Source organism: Peromyscus californicus, unplaced genomic scaffold (genome assembly GCF_007827085.1).
Source record: "Peromyscus californicus insignis strain IS unplaced genomic scaffold, ASM782708v3 Scaffold_11__1_contigs__length_118956290, whole genome shotgun sequence".
Taxonomy (NCBI): domain Eukaryota; kingdom Metazoa; phylum Chordata; class Mammalia; order Rodentia; family Cricetidae; genus Peromyscus; species Peromyscus californicus.
Window position 1 is genome coordinate 48,192,458 of NW_026294402.1, and position 24,475 is coordinate 48,216,932.

General features: G+C 46.0%; 1 long non-coding RNA gene across 5 annotated transcripts in view; it reads left to right on the forward strand.

Annotated features, from left to right (window-relative positions):
* Positions 1–24,475, forward strand: part of LOC128124331 (uncharacterized) — a 31,717-nt gene that overhangs the window by 2,172 nt on the left and 5,070 nt on the right. For all 5 annotated transcript variants that reach the window (XR_008222824.1, XR_008222826.1, XR_008222827.1 and 2 more), the window contains exon 2: positions 23,903–24,040. This is a non-coding gene — a long non-coding RNA (uncharacterized LOC128124331). The remainder of the gene's footprint in view (positions 1–23,902; positions 24,041–24,475) is intronic.

The following is a 24,475-nucleotide window of genomic DNA, read 5'->3' on the forward strand; positions in this document are numbered from 1 at the left end:
ACATGCAGGAAAAAATCCATACACACAGAATTTTAAAATTTTTAAACATTAAATATGATAATGATATAAAACAATGTATGATTTATTATACATATAAGCATTCAGTGTAATAGTTAAAGAGTATAATGCTTACTATATATAAGACATGATTCTGTACATTTTAACAGATTAATACATCAAATGCTAGAATTGATTACTTCTTGCAGAGACCTTAAATATTAATTAACCTTCACATGTGAGAAGAGCTGTAAGGAAAAACAAAAAAGCAGACGATGCAGAAATAGAAGGGAGATCAGACAGGGACTAACTAGCCACAGGCCAGCCGGGGTCCTCAAGGCCCTGGCTGACAGGAAGAAAAATATGCCCCGCCTGATGAGGTTCTGCTCCTAGCCAGCCACAGGCCAGTCGGGGTCCTCAAGGCCCTGACTAGGGGGAACAATAGCCATGGGTCCGCCTGTAGCTGAAGTTTTCTCCCGTCCTGCCTGGCCCGCGGTCAGGACAAATCTCATCTGCCAGTCCCGCAGCCGCTCAGACCCAACCAAGTAAACACACAGAGACTTATATTGCTTACAAACTGTATGGCTGTGACAGGCTTCTTGTTATCTAGTTCTTCTAAAATTAACCCATTCCTATTCATGTTTACTTTGCCACGTGGCTTGTGGCTTACTGGTGCTTTACATCCTGCTCCTCATCATGGCGGCTGGCAGCATCTCCCTGCCTCAGCCTTCATGTTCCCAGAATTCTCTTCTCTCCGTGTCCCACCTATACTTCCTGCCTGGCTACTGGCCAATCAGTGTTTTATTAACCAATCAGAGCGACACATTTAATTATGATAAGCAAATGTGTGATGGACAGATGGGAGAGAAAGAGAAGCAGAATGGTTCACACTGTGGAAAGAGGCAGAAAGGAAGAAGTGAAGACAGTGAGCAGTAGGCTGGTGTTGGATGTCGGCTTGCCACCTGGGGCTGTGGTGAAAGACGGTGTGGAATAGGCTGATGGGGGAGGTCTGCTTGCCACTGAGGGCCATGTCTGGGTCCCTGGTCCTACAGCAGCCAGGGTGTGAGTTGATGTCCATGGATGGCTTCTGTTGCCATTGAGGGCCATGCTGATACCAGTGGTCTGGGCTGCCACCTGGGACCATATTGGGGGTCCGTGGACTACGATGCCACTGGGGCCATGCTGATCTGGGTGGCCTTGATGCCACCTGGGGCCATGGTGACAACCAGACCCAGGCTAATGCCAAGGACCATGTCTGGGTCCGTGGTCCTACCTCAACCAAGGTCTGTATTAATGTCCTTGACCAATGTTGTCACCAAAGGTCACATAAAGCCTAGGATCTGGGCAATACCCTGTATCCTTGTCAGTGTCCGGGGGACCATGATGCTGCCAGAGCCATTCTTATCTGAGTGGCCGGGGCTACCACTTGGAGCTAGGATGTCCACTGGGCCTAGCTGATGCCTGGGGTCATGTCTGGGTCCAGTTGGGGTATGTGTTGAAGTCTGTGGCACAGGTTGCCACTAGGGCCCACATGGAGGCCTGGGATCTGGGCCACAGCCTGCAGCCTTGTTGGAGTCTGGGGGACATGCCACAACAGGGGCCATACAGAGCTGGGTGGCCTGTGCTGCCACCCGGGGCCATGGTGTCATCCAGGGCCAGGTTGCTGCTGAGGACCATGTCTGTGTCTCTGGCCGTATAGCATCCAGGGTCCAGATTGACAAATGTGGTTCCTGTTGCCACCGAGGACCATGAGGATGCCCAGGGTCTGGTCAGTGACCTGAGTCCAGGTTGGTGTCTGAGGGCCATGATGCATGCAGATCTGAGTGGCCTGCACTGCTACTCAATGCCATAGTGATGTCCAGGCCAGAGCTGCAACTGAGGACCATATTTGAATCCACGGCCATGGCCATACTGCAGCCAGGGTCTGTGCTGATGTCCAAAGCTCCTTTTACCATAGAAGGCCATGCAGATGCCCAAGGTCTGGGGCCATGTTGATGTCTGAGGGCCACACTGCCACTGGGACCAGTGCCGATCTGAGTGGCCTGCACGGCCACCAGGGGCAATGGTGACATCTAGACCCAGCTGCTGCCAAGGACCATGTCTGGGTCTGTGGTCCTACCGCAGCTGGCATCTGTGCTGAAGTCTGAGTCCTGTATTGCCACCAAAGGTCACATAGAAGCCCAGGGTTGGGGCCACAACCTGAGGCTTTGGTGGTGTCCAGGGGCCATGCTGCTGCCAGAACCATCCCCACCTGCATGGCCAGTGCTTCCACCCAGAGCTAGGATGTCATCCAGTCCCAAGCTGCTGCCAGGAGCCATGTCTGGATCTGTGGTCCAGCTGCAGCTGGGGTCTGTGTGGATGTCTGTGGCCCATGTCACTTCAGGGGGCCACGGGAACCAGAGGAGATCAAGAGGATATACTAAGCCGGCCCCTCCCTTTGCTGGCTCAGGATAAGCTGGTCTTGCCTCTTTTTCTTTTTCCACGTGGCAAATTTATTTGGGGGCTTGGGGGGAGGGGAGAGAGAATGGAGGGAAGGAGAGAGAAGAGAGAGAGAGAGAGGGAGAGAGAGAGAGGTGCACGCTACCTCTGGTGAGAGAAGGGGGGTGGCCTTGCCTCTTGCTGGACACTAAAGGATGGGAGCTGGCTCCTGCACTCCAGAGAGATAATGGCCCCACCCCTCACCACAGGCAAGGGTGAACTGACCCTGAAGGCATGGGCATAGGGGAGCTGACTCGGCCCCCTCAACTGAGACAGTGGCCCCAGTGTCCTGGACTGACCAGTTCAGCTACCACCCAGGTCCACCCAACATCTGCCCCATCTAGGACCTGCTAGAGCTCCTGAAGGATACTAGCAGGATGTCCAAGACTCAGGGTGACCACAAGATATCGCAGAGGAGTTCTGGTGAGGATCCAGTGATGAGGATCAGAAACCAGAGGCCTTGAACCAGACCAGTGACTCATTGCAATGAATATTTGCAAGTAAAGCTGATAGAACAAAAGGTACCGGAGACACCCAGTGCCACCAGCTGATAGAACAAAGGTACCGGAGACACCCAGTGCCACCAGCTGATAGAACAAAAGGTACCGGAGACACCCAGTGCCACCAGCTGATAGAACAAAGGTACCGGAGACACCCAGTGCCACCAGCTGATAGAACAAAGGTACCGGAGACACCCAGTGCCACAGGACGAATGAAGAAGTATTGGAGAGGCGGGAAAGAAGGAGAGTTGAAGAGGATTGTTGGTTGGTTGGTTGGTTGGTTGGTTGGTTGGCTGGTTGGTTGATTTGTTCTTGTTTTTTGTTTGCTTGTTTGTTTACTTTGTTTTTGCAGGGGTGAGGGGGGATATGGGGGAACCAGGAGGTGAGCAGGGTGCATGATGTGAAACTCCCAAAGAATCAATAAAGAAGTTAAAAAAAAGAGAGAGAGAGAAAGAAATAGAAGGGAGAATGGGCCAGAGAGACGATTCAGGGGTGAAGAACACATACTGCTCTTGGGAAGGATCTCTGAGTTCTGTTCCCAGCACCCACTAGAACTCCAGTTCTGTGGGGGATCTAATACTTCTGGCCTTTGAAGGCCCCTACACTCCTAAGCATACACACACAGAGATACACATACACATAAGTAAAAATAAATCCTTTTCAAAAAGAAAGAGGGAAAATTCTGAGAATCAAGGTCTTTATGAAGAAAGAGGTTGGCACTTTGTACCCCAATATACAAAGTACCACATTTTCTAGGGTAATGAAGAGTAACTGCTGTGTGACTTCTTCAGGGAACCTGAACAAACATGCATCTTCCCCAAATGGTGTACGACAAGAGGCCAAAGAAGACTTTGCCCAAGTCCAGCTTAGTGAGCCAGTAAGTTTATTGAAGTTACTGATAGGAGTATGGTTGACTCTTGTTGCATCACTGAAAAGGCCTGCCCAGTACATGTGAGGACTCACAGACGATGTGCCCACGAAGATCCTTGAGAAATTTACAGGCAGTTCAACTGGCCAGAGTTTCCTTCAGCAATAGTTACTGCTGTTACTGCATCTATAGCCTTGGGGAGGGGCCTAATGAATCTTGGAGGTTCATGAATATAATGTTCATTATATTGGTAAATTGTCATGTGATGTTAGCTTGTTAGAAACAAAGAGATTGTGGAAGCCCTCCCTACTTCCTCTAAAAATGGCCCACTAACTGTAACAAGGGGAAAGGAAAACAGCAAGCTCCTAAGAGTATTGAAAAGATTGTATCTTTGAGAACATATAGAAAGGAAACTGTTTCCAAGCAAGGTTTCTAGTGTTTGTCCCACGACATAAAAAATGCCTGCAGTGGTCTGGTGCTTTGGGTAAGAATGTTCCCCATTAACTCATAGATTTGAATGCTCTGTTTGGAGCCCAGGGAATGGCTCTGTTAGGAGGCCTTGTGTGTGGCTGGGATGGGTTTGAGGTTTCAGAAGCTCAAGTCAGGCCCAGTGGTGTACTCTCTCTTCCTGCTGCCTGCTGATCTAGATACAGAACTCTCGACTCCTCCAGCACCATCATACTTACCACCATGAGGATAATGGACTAAACCTCTGAACCTGTGAGCCAATCCCCATTTATAAGAGTTGCTATGGTCATGGTGTTTCTTCACAATAAAAAACTTTAAGACATGGGAATAGGAAGCTGGAAGTTCAACCTCAGGCAACTCATCCATGGAGAGAAAGTTCAATCAGAAACTCTTCCTGCCCCAACCTCCTCAGTAATTTTTTTACTGCATATTTGTAAGCACTGGGCTTCCTTCATGATGTTATCTATCTGCTGCCCTGTGTTCTTTTACTCGGAAGCCTTTCCTGTAGACCCTGTTCTGCCCAGGACTTTGACTTGGGAACTCCAGCTGACAGCTTCAGTGGGGCTTCCACAGTTGATGCTGTTGGATGTTTGTAAGCCTTGCGTTTGATGGGGTTACCTTTTGTTGGCTTTCTCAGGTGCATTACTCCAGTTGTCTCTGCTGGGTGTTTTGCCGTCTACTAATTTCTATTCTACTTCTGCTTGCTGTGTATTTCATAAACTCACTCATTCCAAATGGAAAGTGCGGTTGTTGTAGATTATTTGGGACCATATAGAACAGGGGTTTTCTGTGCCTTTAAGTGTATAGATGACTTTGAGCTTTCTTTTTTTTTTCTTCTAAGCAAAAGAATGTATTTCAAGTTTGCTATTAAGTTATTCTTTGCTTCTAAAGAAAAGAACTAAGGGGATTATCCTGCTTAAATTCACTGTTGTAGCCGGGCGGTGGTGGCGCACGCCTTTAATCCCAGCACTCGGGAGGCAGAGCCAGGCGGATCTCTGTGAGTTCGAGGCCAGCCTGGACTACCAAGTGAGTTCCAGGAAAGGCGCAAAGCTACACAGAGAAACCCTGTCTCGAAAAAAACAAAACAAAACAAAAAAAATTCACTGTTGTAGACCATGTTCTGGGTTGCTTTACGCATAAGGAGTGGGAAGATAAGGAGACCTGGAAAGCAGCTCACCCTCACACAGATGTGAACACAACACCCCATGGAAGTGCCCGAAGTGCCACAGCTGGGATTACTGTGGTTGCCAATGAAAGAGACAGCTGTTCTGGTTGTTTCAGCTTCTGCTGCTACCGTGACCTGTGGAAAGTTGCTCTTGTACAGAGTTGAGTTTATGCTCTCACTCCTCTTCATCAGGAGGGATCTCCAGTTCTTCATCTGTCCACTGTCAAGGATCTGGGTACGAAGAGTGGCCCAGCACAGCGTCCGAGTCATGCCCAAAGCACCAGAGAATCCAGAACCACATGAGTGAGCTTAAGAACTCACCCTAGATCACCTGGTTTTGGGTAAGGTGGGGAAACTCCCTGTACTTGGGCGGAATGTGCACACCACCGCCAGCATGACGGACTCCACCATCTCCAGCCACCGTGCAAAAGGTGCCAGCCAGATCAGCGCAGACATACTAGCTGGGAACGGAGACCGATCTCCAGCCCTCCCATTCCCTCCTCTCTTTGGGAAGGAAATGTTTGAATAAGGAGGAAGTAGCTACACAATGTGCCTTCCCTTCCTCTGGTTTATAGTCTTTTCATCTGCTTTTTTTTTTCTTTCTTTTTTTTTTTGGAGACAGGGTTTCTCTGTGTAGCTTTGTGCCTTTCCTGGAACTCACTCTATAGACCAGGCTGACCTCGAACTCACAGAGATCCCAAGTGCTGGCATTAAAGGTATATGCCACCAACAGCCTGGCTCTTTCCATCCTCTTATATGGTGTTCTCTGAGCTTGTGTGTGGGGGTGGGTGGGTACTGTGGTACCTGATTATTTTCTTTCATTGGGAGCTTAGCACTGGACCACTTTGCCACAGCAACAGTTATTCTCAGGAGGCTAACTGGTTAATGAGTCTCTGCAGTACACTGTAGGAAAAAAAAATCCCTCTAGGCCAAACCAGACTGACAGCAACAATAATTATGTGTATAATCATAAATGTTTAGAAGGAAATTTAATAGGCACATACTACTCATTTAGCAACACAGTTGCAGTTGCTTCCCCACTGGGGCCCAAGACCTTCCCAGCCACTGGCTTTGTGTCCTGGCTTACAGCACTACCTGTGAGTTTTCTCTTGGGGAGCAGACATTAAATCCAATTGGAAAATAGTCGTTTACACTCCTAACAGTCATGCCACTATGCACCAAGAAGCACATAGCATCTCTTCATGTGCCATCAAGATTCATACCAAGCACCAGGCGATGGTGACACGTGCCTTTAATCTCAGCATTTCAAGAGGCCAGCCTGGTCTACAGAGTGAGTTCTAGGATATCCAGGGCTATACAGAAAAACCCTGTCTTGAAACAAACAAACCAACCAAAAAACCAAAAAAAAAAAAAAAAAAAAAACCTACCAAGCAAGACTCTTGGTGACAGTCCTCCCCCAGCATCCTACATATTGCATTCAGGTAAGAAAGCTAGGAGGGAGATTTTGTGTTCTATGTCCTAAGGCCTTTTAGCCAAAGCATGTAGTGTTTTCAGAAAGAAGAACTTATAAATAGCATTAAGGCTTAGGTTGAGGGGAGGAGATACTTCAGGGACCTCCCAGACCAACAACTCATATAGGGAAGTAGCCCACCCTTGGCCCTGGATATTTGCCTCCAAACCTTCCTGACTGGATACAGTATCCAGTACAGCCTGAAAACTATCCTGTTGTTTGTATTAGTTGTTTTGTCAAAAGAGCATAGCTTAGTTGGTAGTCCGTGCTCAACATGCACATCAACAAGGGAGAGGTGCTGCCAACCTGCAGTTCTTTTTTTTTTTTAAGATTTATTTATTTATTATGTATAGTGTTCTGCCTGCATGTATCCCTGCAGGCCAGAAGAGGGCACCAGATCTCATTACAGATGGTTGTGAGCCACCATGTGGTTGCTGGGAATTGAACTCAGGACCTCTGGAAGAGCAGTCGGTGCTCTTAACCTCTGAGCCATCTCTCCAGCCCCCCAACCTGCAGTTTTAACACCTAGGATGCAGGGGCAGAAGGGGCATCCTCAGCTGCCAGCGCGTTCAAGGGCAGCCTGGACTAAGACGCAGTCCCAAACAGACACAGGGTAGTGTCATAGTCAATCTTGACTGTCCACTTGACAGGATTTAACTCAGCATGAAAACAACCCTCTGGGCATGTCTGTGAGGGACTTTCCACATTGGGTTAATTGCTGTGAGAAGATCCACCCTAACTGGGGAAGAACAAGGGAAAGGAAGCTAAACAGTAAGATTCATTGCTCCCTGCTTCCTGAGCTGATCCAATGTGACTCTCAAACCTGGGACAAGCCTCACTAGTACCCGTGGTTACCCCCAGCACTTCTCACCCTGCCCCCTCCCCTAAACCCCTCTAGCCCAGGGCCTGGGCTTCCCTTCCTCAACTTCTGGTCCCTAGATAGCTCAGCCATTTTGGCTAAGCACACTCTTGGTCTCTTGGTTCCCATACACTGTCTTTGTCCCCTTAGCCTCCTCTTCCCCTTCTCTTCCTCTCTCACTCTCCCTGCCCCTCTCCTCTCATGGCCTGGTTCAGTCTGGACCCTTCTCGATGCCTCTGGCTGAACCCTCCCTCATATCTACAATAAGAGCTTCAGCCGCCTGGGAAGGGTCACGTCATTCCCACGCACTCACTCTGATGGGTTGTACCGTGAAGTGGGAGCCAAAATAAGCCATTCCTTGAGTTGCTCTTGTCAGGGTCTTTGTCACTGCAGTGAGGAAAGCATCCGAGTTGGGCACGGTGGCATGAAAGACACTACTGCATCCCGCCCTCCACAATCCACACCCGTTCCCCAGGAGTCCACAGCCTCCTCAGCACTGCTGCTGCTGACCAGCCACTGTGCTTTCCCTCACCTGCTGGTCTCGGTGGAGCAGGTCTGGCTGCTTGGCTTGGCTCAAACCCAGGGAGGACCAGGGCTCTCTCTTCCCTGCCTCGGTCTTCCCAGTGCTGGGACCACAGTATGCATATTTCCTTTATACACACACACACACACACACACACACACACACACACACACACACATACACACATTTTAATTTAAACTGGGTGTGGTGGCACGTGCCTTTTATCCTAGATCTTGGAAGGCAAGGAAGGAGAATCTCTGAGTTTGAGGCTAGCCTGATCTGCCTAGTGAGTTCCAGGATAGACAGGACTACATGGAGACCCTGTGTGTATGTTAGTCTGTGTACCATATCTGTGCAGTGCCTGCAGAGGTCAGAAGAGGGCATCGGATCCTCTGGAAATGGAGTTATAGATGGTTGTGCGCTTTCATGTGAGTGCTGGGAACTGAACCTGGGTCTTCTGGAAGAGCAAGTGCTCTCTCCAGCCCACATTTGGATCTTTCACACATTTCTGACACAAAGTTGGTAAGAGAATGAGAACAGAAACACTGCCATGGCACCACTTTGCAGTGCAGAAAGCAGACAAGGCAAGCTGATGGTTCTGTTGACTGCCTTCCTTCCCTGCTTGAAAGCGAAGGTTGATAGGACATTGTGAAATTTAAGCAGAAAGGAGAAAAGATAACACATTGCTGTGTTCAGTGGTGGGACAGTAAAGGGACTAAGGACATGTACTATGATTCCTGGGCAACCCTAAGTGTCCTCTTGCAACTAGTAAGCCAGAAGATTTTAGTTATGAATTATTTATTTGAGGCAGAGTCCTGCTGTGCAGCTCAGGCTGGCCTGGAACACTGTCGTCCTGCCTCAGGGATTCAACCTGGCTCCAAATGTTAATTTTGACCTTTGATCATAGCTAAGGAAACAAAGATTTAGTAGGGCTAATAATTCATACAAAGGCTTACAAGCTTATAAGTGCTAGGGTCTGTCTGACTCTGTAGCTATATCCACTTAGGTACAGGCCCTGAGCAGGGATAGAATAGCATTGTAGGAACTAAGGTGGCAGTTTTGCTGAGTGATGATGGAGTTGAGCAAACATGCAAGGGAGTAAAGAGGATGACTGACCATTAGATTAAGGTGAGTTAGGTGGAGGATCAAAGTCTTGTAATCAGGTAAGGGCCTACGAATTGTTGAAGCTCTGAAATGAGAGGGACCCGGCTGGAAAGACAGAAGACAGCCATTGGAGGGTGAAATAGACCTTAGGCTGTTAGTAGCAGTAGCCATTGTAATGCCAAAAGGCTAAGCTGTGATCAAGGGAGAAAACAGGAAAACAGATCTGGAGACTGAAAAGCCAGGCATCCTAATAAGTTTGGTGGCCAGTCACATGCCATAGGCCTACCTACTCCTGACTTCAGCAGCCACTGTGGTAAACATTCTATGTGAGCTCCAATTCCCTGTGACAATGTCCCACCTGACAAGGACAATTCTTTCTGCTTTGACTTTAAGGTCTTCTCCAAAGGTTCAGGATCATACAAAGGTCACAGGCAAGTTCAGCAAATCCGAGGAAGCAAATGTTTCCAGGATTAATTCTAACAGTAGGATAAGAAGCCAATGAGTAGTATCCTAACCCATAGTCTTCTGGTATATAGTTCTTATGGTATATATATATATATATATATATATATATATATATATATATATATATATATATTATATATGTGGGGTTCATCAGAGTGATTACCAGGGGTAATCACTTTTGTTCATGGTAGTGACCTTGATAGCACACCTCTAAGGGTGCCAATTAACTCCTCCTTTGTTCCTGCCAACTTGAGTTATCTCCCAAATTAGCCACTTATACCCCAACTTCTTGTCTCAAACACTGTCTTAAAACAAAACACTTTACTGGGCTGGGAAGATAGCTCAGTGACTAAAAGTTTTTGTCACACAAGCCTGGTGACCTGAGTTTGGATCCCTGGAACCCATGTAGGAGTTGGACATGGTTGTAGTAGGACAGGCCCATGGGATCGAGGAAATTGGCTCAGAGCAGTTGCCAAGGCATGCACACAATATCAATATATTCCTTATGAGCCAACCTGGAGTCTTCCTGAGGGCCTAGCAACAGGTGCTGTCAGAGTTCCTGATCATGCCTAGCCAATGAGGGACAACCACACAATGCCACTAGATTGCAATACAGACTGGGTACTGGGAGGAGAGTATATAAGGCCTTCCCTATTATTAAATAAATGAGTTTGTTGTTTGCCTTCAATTGACTCCTGGTGTCTGTGCCATTGATGCAGTGCCTTCCCATCCCCTCCCCCAAGGGAGCTGTTAGGATCCAAACAACACATGGTAATACATAACTAATACTAGTGCTCCTACCACAAAATGGGAAGCAGACAGGCAAATCCTTGGAGCTCAAGGGCCACCTATCTTGAAGTAGGTGAAGCATAGTAGCAAAACAAGAAAGACCCTGCCTCTGTTTTACCCTTTTTGAGAAACCCCCAGAGACCACCAAGGAACTGGTTTCCAATGCAAGCACATAAGGGTCCTTTATTGTCAAGTTCGAACCTGGGCCACCACCAGGCAGATGGAGGGAAATGTGATGGCTGCAGGCCCAGGGTTAGGAGAGTTTTTAAAGGGAAAAAAAAAATCACAAGCCAGAAATTACATGCCTTGGCATCTTGGGATTGGGTAGAAGGGATATGGGGCAAGGTGATTTTTTGAAACTATTGGTCTAGATTTTGGGTGCAAAACCACAATTGAAACCATTGGGTTGGACTTTTGGCAGGGAACCACAACCCTCTGAGCAGGATTATCTGGATATCTTCGAGGGCCATAAACTGTAGACAGAATGGATCTTGTTAAACTTTACTGCCCTTTATCAGTTCCAAGTTGTCATGGCACATTCCTGAGGTCCTTCCTGGAATTGAGTACAGCAGATGGTCTAAGATAGTGGCCCTTCCCTAAGATGGAGTCTATAAAATCAAGTCTAGGCATTCACATTGCCTTCACACCTCAAGCAAGGTGGAAGGAGAGAATGAACTCACAAGGTTGGTTGTCCTCTGACCTCCACATAAGCACCATGGCACATATGTACCTACAATCAATCACAGACATGCACACCTCAGGAAAAAAATCTTTATTGAAATATTAGCACATTATTGACCCAATACACAGATATTGAAATCATTAAAAATTATGACATGGAGTTGTTGGAGACAATGATAATGGTGTCAACAACTAATTCCATTAAGGAATAAAGGCATATGACCTGGAAGTGTCTGTACATGACCATGAAAATAGGAGTTAATGGATAGTTATTCCATTAACATAAGACTCAAAGTGAAATTTTTTTTTTTTTTTTTTTTTGGTTTTTCGAGACAGGGTTTCTCTGTGTAGCTTTGCGCCTTTCCTGGAACTCACTTGGTAGCCCAGGCTGGCCTCGAACTCACAGAGATCCGCCTGCCTCTGCCTCCCGAGTGCTGGGATTAAAGGCGTGCGCCACCACCGCCCGGCTCAAAGTGAAATTTAAAAGATGAGTTTTTTGGGTTTTTTTTTTTTCAAGATAAGGTTTCTCTGTGTAGCTTTGGGGACTGTCCTGGAACTCACTGTGTAGACCAGGCTGGCCTTGAACTCACAGAGATCTGCTTTCCTCTGCCTCCCGAGTGCTGGGATTAAAGGTGTACGCAACCACTGCCCAGTGGGTTTTGTTTTTTAAAGAGACAATGAACATTGAGCTGGGTGTGGTGGCACATGCCCATAATCTTAGCACTTGGGAGGCTGAGGCAGAAGGATTCTGGGGTTGAGGCCAGCTTGGGCTACACAGGAAAACTCTGTCCCCAAACAAAATAGTTTTGTTTTTGTTTTTAACAGAAGAGGGGAAGATACTGTGATCTGGAAGCAGCAGTGAAAAGTGAAGAAGTCCCAGGAACAACCCCAAGCCTGGTGCTGCATGGACAATCTATAAGAGAGACTGATAGAGCAGTGACTGGAGATAACCAGGCTTCACTTAAAAACTTCCAAGAGTTTGCAGATACAAGCCCTAGATAGTGGAGAAAGGAAGAGAGTATTGGAAGGGAGATTGACTTGGACCACAGGGTGACCATTGCTGCTTGCCAAAGTTCCAGCATTTCAACATTGCAGACCATACTTCTCTAGCACCTTTTTACTTTCATTTTTTAATGATTCTCAATACTAATTGAAGGGTTAATGCAGCACTCATGGCTGGCTGCGGCCGGGGTGGCAGCAGAAGAGAGTGCTTTTTCTGTGGCCTTTTTCCTCACTTAAAACAGGGACCCAACAGCTTTTGGGAGTCAGTGAGTGTCAGCACTTGGCAATTTTGTTTTCAGGCTTTTGATCTCTCCCCTGGCACACCTCAAATGCCACAGATGACTCTTTTGCCTGTGGGGTCAGGAGCCTTGCTCTCCAGATGCTTAAGTTTTAGCCGGGGAGGTCTGGGGAACAAGAGACGGATTTTACTCCGTGTCCTGAAATTTTTTTTCCTGATGATTGCTGGCTTAAGGACAGCTTTTTGGAAGATCTGCCAGTAGGCAGACTATAAACCGATCCTTTTGGAAGACTTGCCTGAAGCTATAAGCTGATTTTTGGTTTAAGAGCCATCCTGACTACTGTAAACTTATTTTTGTGAATCTTAGCTGCTTCCAGACCTGTCTGTGCCTCTCAAGACAGTTTGAGAATGAGTGGGTGGAGTTAAGGTGAGTTAGGGTGAGAGTCAGTAGAAGCCCGCCCATTTGAGCCCGCCCACAGCCTTCGGAAGTCAGACAGAAAAGGTTGCACGTGGCAGAGGAAAAGAAAACATCAGAAATGGGGAGGGAGAAGGGTTCAGAGCTTTAGCAGAAAGCTTGGGGATAAAGTAACTCTTTTATTTGCCTGTTCACTGGCAGAAGTTCCCACGAAGCTGTTATGTGGCCAGATTTACTGGTACCCTCCCCTTTGTCCCATGGCTTTTTTTGTTTGTTTGTTTTTTTGTTTTTTCGAGACAGGGTTTCTCTGTGTAGCTTTGCGCCTTTCCTGGAACTCGCTTTGGAGACCAGGCTGGCCTCAAACTCACAGAGATCCGCCTGCCTCTGCCTCCCAAGTGCTGGGACTGAAGGCGTGCGCCACCACCGCCCGGCTTGTCCCATGGCTTTTGCCCATTTGCTGGCAGAAGTTCTTGCAAAGCTGTTATGCGGCCAGATTTACCAGCATCCGCCAATGTAAGTGGTAAATGAATGTATCTGCCCCTTTGTCCCATGGCTATAGCCGAGAGAAAAATAAAAAATTAAAGTAACAAACCAGGATCAGACTCCAATCTTAGGCATCCCCGAGGAGAGAAGAAAGATCTATGAATCAGCTCAGGTTAGCCTTCCTCTTCGTCAAGGGAGGGCTAAGGGCTGCGGCGTTCATCAAGGCAGCATTGACCCCCTCGTCAGGAGCAAAAATGTGCCGTTGCCAGCGGAGCCCGAGGACAACCCCCGGGGTGTCCATCGCAAAGAATATAGCTCAGACTACAGCCTCGAGAATGGCGGACTCACCGTGGTGAAGCGACATGGCGGCAAACATGGCGACAGCGGTAGTGTTGTGGGGGTCCTGCAGACGTGTGGGAAGTGCGCGTGTCTCTCGTCCTGCTGGAGGGAGGAGGTGGCCGCAGCTGGGCAGGTCCTTGTGATCTCCCCGAGTATGAACGGCACCAATGAAGGGTTAATGCGGCACTCGTGGCTGGCCGAGGCTATCACAATGGCTGCAGGGGCGGAAGAGAGCACTGGATGCTGCGGTGGTGGAAAAACCACAAGCCATGGTTACCTTTTTAGAGCTTTATTAGGAGAAAGGAGAGAGACAGAGACAGAGAGACAGAGAGACCTATGGAGGGGAGATACAGAGAGAATACGGAGAGAGAGCACGTGGAAGGGCACGTCTGCTTTTTTAGGCTGGGATGCTGTCGCAGGCTGATGACGTAATAAGGACAGAATCCTTACACTAATGCCTTTCCCTTTGGGAAATTTTATGCAGGCTTTGGTAAAGAATAGTATGGATTCCCCTGCACATGCGCATATGGGCTTATGAAGCTACACCATGCATGCACATAGATTGCGTGATCACGCTGCCAAAATTACTTGATCAAGCAGCACATGGACTACGTAGGACGTAAGGCCCCTTGCTTGGCTACTGAACTGCGAATGCGCAGTCATGTAGCTGGGGGAGTGGCCAGGAATTCCAACAATGGTAGCCTCTCTAAACAAAAAATTCTTTGGAAAAAATTCCTGCCACCAAGGAACCAGAAATTACATTGTGCCCTCCTAATTACACCAAGAACAGGAAAGTTAGAGATTTACTAGACATACCTGATCCCAAGGATGAAATGCCTACATTTCAGATTCAGAGCCTGAGGCCATTAAGGGCAAGAGTTCCAATAATAAGTGTAGAGAAATCAGAATGGTACAGTATAATGGGAAAAGAGTAAGACATTAGGACTTTCCCTTTTGGGAGTGTTGTTAAGAGGGGAACAGGCCCATATAGTAAGACTAAGATATTGTAGTATAGCATCTGCTCCCCAGAAGTGTTTATCCCAAGGTCAAGCATTGTATAAGGGTCTCCATTCCTTGGGGGCTTGAGGAAAGTTCCTGCTTGCTAAAACAGTCATTCTCTTTACCTCTGGCAAGAGGAATTCATGACTCATTAACGTATGATTGGTGCCTATCGTCAAGGTCAAGGATAGCTTCCTCAATCCCTAATTGCAAGTCACACCCCAGTTCACATGCCCGATTTCTCCCATTTAATCCTATGTGCAATAAAAGGTGTAGTTTTTTTTTTTTCAATTAAACACTGTTGACAGTCATCATGATTCTCTCTCAGATCATGTCTGGGCCTCCCCCTGCAACTCCACATGTCTTCTTTGGGACCTGAACCCTTGCCAATCAAGTCTCCGGCAGTTTCCAACTGTCTGAATGAGGAGTGTACTGAGGGTAACCCCATCTCCTTTGGAGAGTAACATAAGGCTATGGACAATACAAGTTTGGCATTTTGCTTGACCTTGAGATGGCCAGGTCCCAGGGACAACAGCAGAGGCTAACATGGAGCTGATGACTTTGTAGCTCTCCTTCACAAAGTAACTGTTGAATAGTCAATTCTTTCAAGGTTCTTCATGAACTACTGTCAACCAAGGCCAAAGCTTATCCTTCATTGTATTTTCTAAACAAGGATGGATTAAATAATGCTATTTATATAGCAGGAAGCAATCTTCAAATGCTGAAATACTAGAAAAATGTCTAAAGTCTCCAAATTTTCCAAAAACAGACACCAGAATATTCCAGCTTGAAAACCCAGTGGCCACTGTATGTTTTTTGGAACAAACACATTTCACCTGACCTTTTGTGTTAATGGACTTGGCAGCCTGTGAACTTTCTTGGAGGCCAATTATACTCCACCATTGTGTGAGTGATGGACATAATTGGGGCTCCAATTTGTGACTGAATGCTTATTTTGTCTGAAGGATGATGTCAAGGGGAAAACATCAAAGGAAACAGAGGCAAAGGGCTCCAGATGTGAATCTTACCCCACAAAGCAGAACCTTCTTTTCAGACCTAATTCTTCCCTTCTCCCCTGAGGCTAGTTCCTCTCTGCCCCTTACGTACACAAAGGTGGACTGCTCTGCCTTAATCTTCTGATGTCCCCTTGCTCTGTTCCTGCAGGAAAGGAGGGATGAGACTGGAGATTGTTCTAGAGTTTCTGATGTTTCTATTTGACCTGTTTGTTTACTCTCTAAACCTCTTTGGTCCAGGGTCTATGGCAGACTTTCTTTCTCAAGTAGCTACAGAGACAAGTCTGGAATTTTAGGGCTCTGTTCCTCTACCTGGCACTCTGGTACCCTCCAGTGGCCATTGTTCAGCCTGCAGTGATTGAGCTGGATGGAGAGTGTTTAAAACCCAACCTCAGTAGCTCCACAGTTACCTACAGTGACAGGAACTGCCATCTCAGGTCCCATGGACTTGATATAAAAGGACAAACTCAAAGAAGCATGCTCCCAGCACTTCCTGTTTTATGCATAGGGTGGGGTGTTGATACAGGGTCTCTCTACATACCCGACTGATCTGGAACTCAGATCCACCTGCCTCAGCCTCCCAAGTACTAGAATTAAAGAAGTGCCTGGTATCCCAGCACATCTAATGCTTGTTTTCCTATCCACAATTCCACAACCAACCATCTACTTTTCCAGTACCAGAAAAATACAGACAACTTTATCTTGTCTAATTAGCATTGAATAGAAAAACAAAAAATAGAGCTGGGTGTAGTGGCTCCTTAAACAAGGGGGCTATCCAGAGTCTTCAGGATCCAGTCTCTTTGAGATGTAAGCTGTCAGCCTTTTCCAGGGACCCAAGGTCTAAGTTAGGACTCCCTTGGCAATGCCCTTTCATGGACGTAAAGACTAAAGGGCTTGGAGATATTAGGGAGAATTAATGCAGGAGCCTGTACCAGGGCCTCTTTTAAGTTCTTAATGGCCTGTTCATGTTCCTCAGTCCATTCCAAGGGATGTTGCCCCCGACTGTAGCAGAGTACAAGGCTTTGGCAATTTCAGCAAATGCAGGTATCCAAAGACGGCAATATCCAACAGTCTTAGAAATTCCCTAACCTGTTTCCTGGTGGTTGGAGTTGGGATTTGCAGTATGGCTGCTATGCGGGCCGGGGACAGCAATCTTTTCCCTTCTCTCAGCTCATATCCCAAGTAAGTAATCTTGGGTGAGCAAATTTGAGCTTTTGGTTTAGAAACTCTATAGCCTAACTGGGCTAGAGTTGCCAAAAGGCCTACAAGTGGCTCTCAAACAGTCCTCCCCATCTTCAGCAGCCCATAATAAATCATCTACTTATTAAAGCAAGGTTATTTCAGGGTACTTGCTAGGAACAGACTTAAATCCTGTTTGAGTGCTTCATCAAAGATGGTGGAAGAGTTTTCCAACCCTTGAGGCAGTCTGGTCCAGGTTAATTGTCTTGATATTCCCAGTTCAGGATCAGCCCATTCAAATGTGAAGATGGGTTCAATTAATTTTGACAGAGGGATGGAGAAGAATGTATCTTTTTTGGGGAGGTGTAGAAGAATGTATCTTTTCAGTCCAATACAGTATAAACTTTATGCTTTGGTGGTAATAAACTGAGCAAAGTATAGGGATTTGGAACACTTTGGTAAATAGATTCTACCCTTTTGTTCACTTCCCTCAAGTCTTGTGCTGATCTATATATAGTCTCAAGTTCCAGGCTTTTGGACAGGCAACAAGGGAGTATTCCAGGCTGACTGGCAAGGAATATGTGTTATTTATTTGTAGGCATTATTACTGGATGCAAGAAAACACAAGGTACAACAGAACCCACTATAAGAGTTTTTATTAGGGAAGGGAAAGGGTGGAGGTGGGTAGGCCTACCAGAAAGTTGTGGGGTTGGGGAGGTAAGGGTGGAGGTGCACACTAACTCTGGTAAGAGGGAGAGAGCGGGAAGCAGGTAAAGCCTGCTTTTATAGGTTACCTCATGCATGCGTATATGGGCTTACATAGCTATGCCATGCATGCCCATAGATTACATGATCATGATTCATGCAAATTGTGACCATGCTGAGCAATTAAGTAGGACGTAAGGCCCTGGAGTGACTAAGCATTTTGCCTGACTGCTAACAGTGCATGCACAGTCATGTGACTCCAGAAGTGGCTAGGAATAATAACAATATGTATGCCTGCTTCAAGGAGGTGCCTGATATGAATAATCTTAATCCTTTCCCTGGCTTCTGAACTGATGGAATACTGCTTAACTCGAATGGGCATTGTCCCAGATGTTACTTGCACTATGATGGGTAGCACATGTTTTGACAAGCCAGGAAGCTTGTCCTTTGTGCAAACTGTACGAATTTCCTGGATCAGCAACTTTTTCCATTCTCCTTCCAGGGAATAGGCTGGATTTTGGAGAAGCAGACATTCCTCACTTATTGGGCAGGTTATAGTTAAGGCCTTAGCAGGGCGTCCCACTTGCAATCTAGGAGAGTGTTCTGAGAATGATATTGTTGCCTGGAGCTTGTTCACGAGGTCCCACCACAGTGAAGGGTAGGGACATTCAGGAATAACAAGAAAAGAATGAGTCAGTTTCTGGTCCTAGGTTAACAGTCCGGTCACTGGTCCATTTGTAGTCTTTGACATCCCCTGTTGCCCCTGTCCTTCCATTGTTTGGTTGGTAAGGGATCCCAGGGGCTCCTGTAATACCAAATGAGTAGCCTCTGTGTCCATCAGAAATTTTACAGTTTGACCCCTATGGTGAAGGTTACCAGAGACTCCTGGGGACCTAGTTCGGAGGTGCCTCAGCCTCACTAATCCTCCATAGCTAGGATTGACTTGGGTTTGGGGGATGGCTATCTGTTTCTGGCGTGGACAGTCATTTTTCCAATGACCCATTTCCTAGCAGTAGGTACACTGATCCTTTTGTAAAGGTCTCCTCTTTTTATCATGGCATGCATGGGCAGAGTTGAGAGTGGCTGAGGCTTGTATTGTAGCCATGGTGGAACATCCCATCTTCTTTATCAGAAGATCTTTTTGCTGTCTTCTGCCATCAAACTGAGTAACAAAGGCCAGATTAATCACCTTGAGATTTGCCAGGTCTTCTTGGTCTATAGGAGTGTGTAACTGATAGTCGTCCAGGAGATGCTCCAGGACAGCTGGAGGCGATTCATCTGGACCCTGTTTCACTTTTATTACCTCGGATAGTTTAGTGGGCTTTTGTCACGCCTGTTTCATTCCTTCTAGCAGAACCTGGTGTATTCCACTCAGTGACCCTCTACCTCTCTCTGTGTTGTAGTTGTTAGGATTCCCCCACCACTCCAGCTGCATGACCACACATGCGCAGTTCAGCAGCTAAGCAAGGGGCTTACATCTTATGTCATCAGTGCACACTGCGCGTTTATGTGCATGTGGCATGGTCACACAACAGTCAGCGCATGCATGGCATAGCTCTGTAAGCCCACCTGCACGTGTTCACAGGAACCCTTAAAAAGCCGGACACAGACTCCTCCCCTCTCTCTGTTCTCTCTTGCTCCCCCCCCTCTGTTCTCTGCATGTGCTTCTTCCCCAGGCCTGGTTCTTTTGTGGCCCCCCCCATAAAGCTCTGATACTGGGTTTTGTCATGCTCATGCCTCATGACCTTTCTGCATGGCAACCAGTGCCATTTATCATTTTTCTATTCATATTTATTTATTTATTTGTTTATTTTCTATTATCAGCTTGATACAGTACAAATTCTGATCCTAATAGTGAAATGTTTCACTGAGGCTTGCCCAGTGATTGAGTAATATCAAAACTTATTATAAGCCACAGTCATCCTAGGGTCCCCCCTGCTATGTAGCCTCCCTGGTTCTGTGGGTTGCAGTCTGATTGTTCTTTGCTTTATATCTAGAATCCACTTCTGAGTGAGTACATACCATGTTTGTCCTTCTGGGTTTGGGTTACCTCACTCAGGACGATATTTTCTAGTTCCATCCATTTGCCTGCAAATTACATGCTGTCATTGTTTTTCTCTGCTGAGAAGTACTCCATTGTGTATACATACCACATTTTCTTAATCCATTCTTCAGTTGATGGGCATCTAGGTTGTTTCCAGGTTCTGGCTATTACAAATAGTGCTGCTATGAACATAGTTGAGCATGTTTCTTTGTGGTATGATTGAGCATTCCTTGGGTATATGCCCAAGAGTGGTATGGCTGGGTCTTGAGGTAGATCGATTCCCAATTTTCTGAGAAACCGCCATACTGATTTCCACAGTGGTTGTACAAGTTTGCATTCCCACCAACAGTGGAGGAGTGTTCCCTTTGCTCCGCATCCTCTCCAACATAGACTGTCATTAGTGTTTTTGATCATAGCCATTCTGACAGGTGTAAGGTGATATCTCAGAGTCATTTTGATTTGCACTTTTCTGATGACCAAGGATATTGAGCATTTCTTTTTTTTTTTCTTTTTCTTTTTTTTTTTTTACCGAGCATTTCTTTAAATGTCTTTCAGCCATTTGAGATTCTTCTTTTGAGAATTCTCTGTTTAGCTCTTTAGCCCATTTTTTAATTGGATTGTTCAGTATTTTGATGTCTAGTTTCTTGAGTTCTTTATATACTGTGGAGATCAGTCCTCTGTCAGATGTGGGGTTGGTGAAGATCTTTTCCCATTCTGTAGGCTGTCTTTTTGTCTTCTTGTTGTCTTAACACTGCTCTTGAAACAGCTGGGGTCTTGTCTTAATCTTTAACCATCTGTCTGTTCTCCCTGTGACTGAGAATGTAGGGCAAGGGTCAAGCACTAGAAGAAACTGGGTAGGCAGGCTAATGTTCAGACTTACTCTGGGCCCTTCAGGACCTCCAGAAAATGTTAATCTCAATGGCAAGAATAAGATCACTACCACGATTTAAGCCAAAGTTGAAGCAAGCTTGATTTTTTTTTATCGGGATGGACCCTAGAGTTGGCCAATGACTGCCTCCTAAGTTGGGTTAAACAGAGCAGCCCTGAATCCATCTCTTGGGTTCCTTTTAAGGAGTAGTTTTACAGAAGGGAGACAATGGGGCAATAAGGAAATACAAGAAGCCTGAAAAAAACATCATGTGGTCACCATGTGATTAGGGAGAGGTCAGGGAGGGTAAGGGTATTCTCAAAAACAAATCAGGGTCATGGGCCTGGGAAGGTCAGGGTCCAGGAAACAGGAGCAACTCAACTCTCCCAGTAAATAGAAACTTTTTTAAAAATACAGCGCAATGGCTCCTGCCTTCAAAATGAAGCCAGGCAGTTTCCTTACAAAGTGTGTTATTTATTAAGCGGCGCTGTTTACCATTCGAGAGAAACCACGAGGCACAACGAACTCACTATAAGAGTTTATTAAGGGAAGGGAATAGAGGGGATGCGCATAGGCCTATGGAATGATTGTGTAAGAAGAGAGAGAAGGAACACCTGAAACCTGATTTTTATAGGATTCCCGCCCCCCATGCACATATGAGTTATGTTGCTATGCCATGCATGTGCATAGATTACGTGATCACTCTGTGTGCAAATTATGTGATCATGTAGCGCTTCGATTATATAAGATGTTAAGGGTCTGGGATGACTAAGCATCTTGCCTGGCTACTGGACAGCGCACTTGAGGTCATATAGCTGGGGGAGTGGCTAGGAATTCTAACAAAGTGTACACCTTTAATTCCCTCGGGCAGGCGGATCTCTCTGAGTATGAAGCCAGTCCCGTCTATGTAGCAAGTTCCAGGACAACCTAGAGATACTGTCTCAAACAAAACAGAACATTGCCACAAACTTGCTGCTGACGGGGACTTGGGGGTTATGCCTGCCACTGTTTTTTCTTTGTCTTGTTTTGGGTTTAGGTTTTTTTTTGTTGCTGGGTGGTGTTTTTTGTTTTGAGACTGTTTCTCTAGTAGCCCTGGCTGTCCTGGAACTCACTATGTAGACCAGGCTGACTCAAACTCACAGAGATCTACCTGCCTCTGCCTTCCAAGTGCCGGATTAAAAGTTTGTGCCACCATGCCTGGCTCGGCCACTGTTTTTTTTAAAGGCACTTTATCAGAAGGCCAAGGGAAAGGGGGGTAAATAAGGGAGATTTTATTGATTTGGGAGCATTTTCAGGAATAATGGATTTAATACTCTGGCAAGAATCTCAGGAGAAGTGCCAACTTTTCTGCAGAATGGAAGGCAGAGAATGTTGTCCACATTAACCACAGTTGGAATGCTAAAACTGCCATGACAATAGGAAAAAAAAAAAAAAAAGGCTTCACAGGCCCAGAAAACTGAGCATGCTAAATGGATGTACTATGTAAAGTGAGAGGCTCTCCAATACCCATGTGCTGCAGAAAGGGCGGTGAAGAGGATCCTGGTAACAAGGGCAGTTGTGTCTCTCTCCAAGGTCACTGTAGCTCTCCTCTGCAGGCTGGTGATAGGAAAGGTCATTACAGAGGCTTCCTGATAGGAACGGCAACAGTGAGGCGCTAGTGACAGAGACTGTGTGACAGTACTTTGTGACCATATGGTTACAGTCGTGTATGCCAAGTTCAGAGGGCAGCCAGGTGTGACTGTTCTGCAGCTTTATAGAATGAGTGATAAGACATGGTATCTGTACCGGCTAGCGTTTAAAACTGAGTATTAGTTGAAAGGACTCTAGCTAACCCAAACATGGCAAACATGGCTCTGGCAGGCCTGGCCCTTCTCCCTCCCCCGCTCCATTCCATCTGCCTTGCTAAAAACTATTGGATTACATTCCTAGAGCTAGTCACCAAGATCTATGCCCCCCTTTTGGCCACTTTCTCCTCCTGAGGCTGACTACCAAGGCCCAGCAATCAAAAGCCCCCTTTTGGCTGTCCTAATTAATATGCCCAATCAAAATTAAATACCTCATCCTAGCTAGAGAACGGTGGCGCACACCTTTAAACCCAGCACTGGGGAGGTAGAGACAGATGGATCTCTGTGAGTTTGAGGCCAGCCTGATCTACAAAGCGAATTCCAGGGCAGGCTCCAAAACTACACAGAGAAACCCTGTCTTAAATGAAAAACCAAAACAAAACAAAAAAGCCACCACCACCACAACAAAAGCAAACAAAAACCAGGAAAAAGAACAACTCATCCTAACACGGGGTTTCCCCTTTTACCTTTAGAAACTGTCATTTGCCTATATGTCACATCTGTCTCCTCTCTATGCAGAGGCAGTCCTTTGTCGTTCCCCACCCTCTCCAGGACGAATGTCCCTTGTTCCCTTCCCCTGATCCCTCTTCCTCTGTCTCCTGTCTTTGTCTCTTATTCCCTGCCCTTTGTCCCTCTGGGGCAACTAAATCTCCTTAGTGTTGAGGAATTGGTCTTGGGGTGTCTTGAGCTAATACTGGTCCCTTCGTTGGTAAACTATATACATTTATGGGGTACAAAGGGATGCCGTGACATATGCACACAATGCGGAATTATTGAATCGACCTAATACACATATCCATCATTGTATTTATTGTTCAGTAAGTACTTACTGCTCATTCCTCTTATCTAATTGAATGATTGCATCTTTTGGTCAATAACTTCTCCAGAAACTCCAATAAGCTCCTACCATTCCTAGCCTCTGGTAGCCAGCATCCTCATCTCTGCTTTTAGGAGTTCTATTGCTTTAGATTTCACATGTAAATAAGAACACTTTGTTTTTCTAGGTTTGGGGTGGCTGGTTAATGTGTCAATTTTGCTGAGCCATGACATCAATGACCATTCTAGATTTTTCTGTGCAAGTGTATTTGGAGATCAGCTTTTGTTTGTTTGTTTGTTTTTGTTTGTTTGTTTGTTTGAGACAGGATCTCTACATAGCCCTGGCCATCCTGGAACTCACTATATAGACCAGGCTGGCCTCAAACTCACAGAGATCCACCTGTCTCTGCCTCCTGAGTGCTGGGATTAAAGGCATGCTCCACCACTGCCCAGTGTGTGGGTGTCGTCTAATTCACTGAAGACTGAATAGAATGAAAAGGCTGGTTTGCTCTAAGCAAAGTGGAATTCTCCAGAAGCCTGCCTTTTGACTTCATTGACAATACTGGCTTGTTTGTTTGTGTGTTTCTAGGCAGAATGACTTGTGCAGTCCAGAGACAGCATCAATTCTTCTGAGTCTGCAGCCTGAAGACTGGATTTGACCACCTCCATGACAGAAGTGAGGTTCACTGGCTATGTAATAAACACAACATGATAAATATCTTCATTTGTAAGCATCGTATTGATCCTGTCTCTTTGAATCACCCTGGTTATACAGCAGGAAGATAACCAAATGGTTTACTTAATCTATGCAATCAAAGGAGATGAAGTATGTGTGTATTTCAGTTGTCTGCCTCTAACAAAACATTTGAGTAATTCACTTGTTAAAAGGTTTATTTTAGTTCACACTTTTGAAGGCTTCTGTGACAATCTTCATTATTTTAAATCAGGTAGCATTAATAACATACAACAAGTTTACACTATATTTTATTTTTCTTGTCATTCTGGAAAAAAAATAACAAGAGATTATGACAGCAACGTTTATTCTTCCATAGAATGTATTCGTTAAAATTAAATATGTGGAACTCAAATTTTAAAATGTGGAGCTCACATTTAGAAGGCATAATTGAACACCATAACCACATTAGTAGTCATTGAATGTCAC